We start from the raw sequence: 5,677 nt of genomic DNA on the forward strand, positions 1-5,677 counted from the left end.
ATCTATCTATCTATCTATCTATCTATCTATCTATCTATCTATCTATCTATCTATCTATCTATCTATCTATCTATCTATCTATCTAAGTTTTTTAATTCGCTTAATGGGGGGTGGAGTCAAACTGGGTCCACTCGGTACGGCGGCCACTGATTGGCCTATTGTAGTCTGTCCCGGTTGATTATAATGATGAAGAATTTGATTGAATAAAGATTGGCAGGGGAAACCGAATTACTCGGAGAAAACCCGCCCGAGCGCCACTTTGTCCACCACGAATCCAACTAGAACAGACCCGGGATCGAACACGGGCCGCCGCGGTGGAAAGCCAGCGACTAAGGGGGTTCATACACGTACGAATCTGGCTCGCAAGTCCGACTGGGCTCGGGTTCCAATGAGCCAAACTCGTTCGTGTGTGGGTCGCCACGCTCATACGTGTGTGGTTAAATTAATCCGAGTCCGGCTCCTTGCCGAGCCTGACTCGCTAGCCAGACTCGTACGTGTATGGGCCGCTTAACCGCTTGAGCTATGGCACGGAGTGTCTATCTATCTATGGTCCTACAGCCCTACCGGACTTTCGCCGCTTTTTCAGTTTCGTAATCTATACACAGACTGTAGATCTCCATGCACTGGCGATCAGCCCGTCGCAAGGCCGCTGCCTTCACACAGAATAAAAGCACACAGATAGCCATGCCTCGAGAGGGATTGGAACCCACGATCTCAGTGTTCGAGCGAGCTAAGACAGTTCATGCTTTAGACAGCGCGGCCACTGTAATCGGCTTATGATGAATTATGGTAATTATTTATGTACGATTTATTCGAAGGATTAAACATTTGTCATTAAAATTGTACTTAGAATAAATATATTATTAAAATGTATGGAAATGCATTAAGGAATTTAACCATTCCCTAAAGGTATGTGAGAATTGTTGATTTATTATGTTAATACTATATTATGTTGAGCCTGTCCATTGTGCGAGATATATTTGAAGCGCAAGGTATAACGTTTCGGAAATTGGATACGTTTCCGTCATCAAGCGAAAGGACAGAAGGGATCCTACTCAGCTGAGCCCGTCGAAAAAAAAAATTAGTCTTCCTAACTCTTTCTAAAGGGCCAACTTCCCCCACGTAAACATGACGACAGGAAGGCACAGTGTGTATCAAATGTACCCCAGATAACGGACAGTGTCCAGCACAATATCTCTGCAAATCGAGAAGTCAGAGAATCCGGTTACTGATCATCTGTGGTATGTGAATCTCCCATCAAATTGAACTAGCAACTAATGCTTGCTTTTCTGAGGTTCCTTTACGAATCTTTCTTATCTGTCTAAGAATATTAGTGTGGCGTGGTTAAATACTGGTGATGAAGCGAGAATAAAACGTAGAGAAGTGAACTGTTCTTGAATTTGTCTGGAAAGACCTTGAAAGAGGAAAAGGAATGATCTTCAGCTAGGGTAGCCACTCTTGGAGCCAATATGCAACCCAGGGTCTCAAACACGATTCGTGAATGCTAAACTGAAACATTCGATCTAACTCATCTATGGTTGTACAATCCTTTGTTGGTAGGCCTCCTTGGACGGGGGATCATCCCGACGTAAGGCCTCAACCTGCACATAGGACAGCACAAACATCCATGCTTCAAGTGATATTCGAACACACGACCCCACTGTTTGAGCGGGCGAAGACTGTTCATGCCTTAGACCGCGAGGCCACTGTGATCGGCCGTTCGGTCTAGCGGTCAGCGCTGTAAAGTTTGTTGTTCTTAATGAAAACCTCTACCAGTGTTTGGCTCGAGCATTTTACAAGTGAGCCCAGTGTGAGGAACCCAACAGACTTCTGGGCGTCCCAGCAAAAGTTGTCCCCGTGCCTAATTAAATAAAAAGCACGCCATGAAGACGTAGGAGGAAGTGGAGGTATAACTCCGCCAGTGTTTCAAATTAATTTCTCCAGTTGTAAGCAAAAATACTTCATATGTTTCATTTTTTGGGTGGGTTCATTCACCGAAAATATTTTAACTGGAGGTTTTATGAAACTGTTTAATGTGGGAAAATCCTATAAATAAATAGGTAAGGATTTAGCTTGAGGTGGTAGTGACATAAATATTTGGACCGAAGAGAGATGAAGTGACAGGTTGGAGAAAACTGCATAACTTCATAACTTGTACTCTTCTCCAAGTATAATTAGAATGATCAAGTCAACGAGGGTGAGGTAGGTAGGGCATGTAGCACGAATTATGTAGAATGGAAATACATGCAGGATATTGGTTGGAAAGCCGGAAGAGAAGAGACCACTGGGAAGAACAAGAAGTAGGTGGGTGGACAATATTAAAATGGATCTTAGAGAGATAGGATGGGATGATATGGATTGGTTGTTCTGGCTCAGGATAGGGACGAGTGGAGGGCTCTTGTGAACACGGTAATGAAACTTGGGGTTTCATAAAATGCTGGGAAATTCTTGAGTAGCTGCAGAATTGGCGGCTCCTCAAGAAGGGCTCAACTCCATGAGTAAGTAAGTAAGTAAGTAAGTGACATAATGTAAAATTTGTACTGCATTTGCATTTGGTCAGTTTCATGCTCCTGCCGCTTTATCTCCGGGGAAACAGCCTCTGGTATCCATTTGATATAAGGTTGGATGGGCCCCAGAGCCGGTCTGGACACTATGGAGAGGAGAGAAATTTCTTGCCCCTGGCCCATAGCTTGTCGCTGTACTGACTGAGCTATCCCGGCTCTATGTTCCCACATTTCAATCACTATACGAAATGAATATCACTTCTAGATTTTAATGGCCTGTGAACCGACAAGAATTAATATAGTAATGTTATATTTTAAAATTCTGTTCCAAATTTCTCGAATAAATTATATATTCTTAGTTCATTTACTGACTGCATATCATATGTTGAAATTACATCATGTAAAACAGAATATGCGCATAATCGGAGCTAGGCCTATTCGAAAGAGAAGACACCACGACCTACAGTATCGTAGGTATCGATGCAAAGTTCAGCAAAATAAGGGGCTGTGTAGCGGCGTTTCAAACCGCAAACCTCGTAAATACTGGTCACACACTCTAAAGGCGCGTCCACAATACTCGTGCTCGTGTGACTCGCTATGATCGCGAGTAATGTGGACGATATGACAAGTCATGAGACAAGCAAATTTTTAATTTTTAATTTAAAAACTATAGCCAATAAATTAAAATACGACTACAGCCTATACACACTACGAGTAAATATACGGATCCTCACGCGCCGAAGCCTGGCGAGCAACTGAAGTAGTGTGGACGAAGATTTACGGGCACAAGTAAAAGCCAGACGAGTCTCCCGACGAGCACGAGCACGAGTAATGTGGACGCGCCTTTACACTGTGCCAACCTGCTATTTCTCCAATACAGGAATGAAGGGTAAAGGAGGCGGTAGAAAGTCCAGACAAAACAGTGGAGAAGAGCAGTAGGGTATTTATGATGCAAAGTGAAAAATAATTTTAGAAAATAACTGGGGTGTATTATGTATGCCTTTTCGTGGTTTTCTTCATTATCTCTAAGTGCAAATCAGAGCAGATTTTGCATTACGTCACTACAGCCTCAGGTAAAATTCTTACCTATTTATTGTTAGGGTTTTCCCATATCAATCAGTTTTATAAAACCTCCAGTTAAAATAGCTTCGGTAAATAAACTCAAAAATAAATCAAACATATGTAGTATTTATGCTTACAACTGAAACATTTGTAGGCTAAGATAACTTGTACTTCGAACAGAGTAAGACAGCGTTCCACGGGAGCAAGTACGTTTTATCGTGTTCTTCGGAAAATTAAAAGGAAAAGTCTAAGGTTTACATCAGCAAAAAAAGCACATTAAAATACATTTTTTTCTACCTAGGCATGTTGTGCGGTTTCTATGTCAGAGATCGGACACATTTGTGAAGGAGCGAGTGGCGGCTCCTAGGAGACACCTCATACCTCATTCCGTGTTAGTCTACCGAAAGGAACGTTAACTCAAATAATTATTTTATGAACAGTCCTACATCTTGTTCTATTCTCACATCAAGATATTTCAAATGTACTCGTTATAACGACTGGCTATGGGCTGGACGACTGAGGAGTCGAGTTCGAGTCCCGGTAGGATCAAGAATTTTCTCTTCTCCACGTCGTCCAGACCGTCTCTAGGGTCCACCCCACCTCCTATCCAATAATTACCGGGGGCGCTTTCCCCGGGGATAAAGCGGCTGGGGTGTGAGGCTGACCACTTACCTCCAATTAGTGCAGAGATCAAGAAAATGTAGATCTATACATCCACTCCCCCATACGCCTTCATGGCGTAGTGCTTAATTAATTGAGCACAGGGACAATTTTACTGTTAGAAAATACTAGTTAATATTTCTTTGCTTTATTCCGTGAACTCAGCAGGTGCCGATCAGTAATCGCTCGGTCTAAGGCATGAACCTCCTTCGCCCGTTCTGACGGCTCTGACACTGGGGTCGTGGGTCCGAATCCAACTCGAGACATGGATGTGTGTGTACGTTTATTCTGTCTGTGTTGTTCTGTGTGTAGGTAGCGGCCTTGCGACAGGCTGATCCCCCGTCCAAGGAGTTCTGCCGACTGTGTACAAGATCAAGAAACTGAAAAATGCAGCCAAGATCCCAAGGGCTGTATAGCCATAGAGAAAAAACACAACACTTAATATGGACACTCCATAAATGCGACGTGTCTTACAACATGTTTCAACTCATGAAGCTATCACCAGGTATTTGGCTTGTTTACATTCACCTGTATTCGTCTGCTAGCGTTCCTACACTGACTGGAATACTGGTATTTAAGTGGTAATAATTCCGTTACATATAAAAATGTATGTTCGACTCAAAGATTAAATATTAATAGTTAAAATGCTTCATTATTCTAATTAAACGTATATTAAGGTTTTAGGTTCTGTCTGTATATATTAGTTATAGTAGCTGGCTTCCCACCGCGGCGGTCCGGGTTCGATCCCGGGTCTGGTCAAGTGAGATTTGTGGTGGACAAAGTGGGGCTGGGGCAGGCTTAATCCGAGTACTTCGGTTTCACCTGCCAATCTTCATTCCACCAATTGCTCCACAATCACCCTCACCAATCATCTGGGGCTGGTACAACAGGCCAGAAGTGGCCACAGTACAAGGGACTTAGTCCCACCCCACTAGCAATAAAAGAAAATGTATTAGTTGCGTGTACATATGTTTTTGTACCTATTTATTTGGGTTCTTCCTGGTCTGGAGTGTGAGCGGGACTTAAATATTGAGATTTGATATTAAAATTGTTTCTTACCTTACATTTGGGAGAACTGCTGTGTCTTGCATGTTGTTGTGAAGCTGATTTCAGTTTGTCTGCTGGGTCTGTTGTCTGCGTAGTGCACGCAAGGCAACGCCATCTGGTCGGATAGTGCCTACTTGTTAATATGATGTTCGTACAGACTATCACATATTGAATTTCGAAGGTCAAATATTATTTCACTCATTTGCTTGTATTTTTGCATGTACAATAAATTTAAAATTTTACTAAAGTGTTCATTTATTCTCTTTTTTCTTGTTATTTTTTATTATTTCTATTTTTTTATTGCTAGTGGGGTGGGACTAAGTCCCTTGTACTGTGGCCACTTCTGGCCTATTGTACCAGCCCCAGATGATAGGTGAGGGTGATTGTGGAGCAATTGGTGGAAT

At 42.5% G+C, this 5,677-nt stretch overlaps 1 protein-coding gene across 6 annotated transcripts in view; it reads right to left on the bottom strand.

The window, feature by feature from the left end:
- The window catches only part of LOC111869881 (homeobox protein onecut), a 353,957-nt gene extending 348,479 nt beyond the window's left edge, over positions 1-5,478 (bottom strand). For 2 of the 6 annotated variants that reach the window (XM_033753602.1, XM_033753599.1), the window contains exon 1: positions 5,286-5,477. The gene's annotated coding sequence lies outside the window, so the exon portion shown is untranslated. Of the gene's footprint in view, positions 1-5,285 lie in introns of all 6 variants that reach the window. The other 4 variants (XM_023861752.2, XM_023861734.2, XM_023861757.2 and 1 more) reach the window with 4 other exon arrangements.
- Positions 5,479-5,677: the final 199 nt, after the last annotated feature.

Source organism: Cryptotermes secundus, unplaced genomic scaffold, assembly GCF_002891405.2.
Source record: "Cryptotermes secundus unplaced genomic scaffold, Csec_1.0 scaffold958, whole genome shotgun sequence".
Lineage (NCBI taxonomy): Eukaryota > Metazoa > Arthropoda > Insecta > Blattodea > Kalotermitidae > Cryptotermes > Cryptotermes secundus.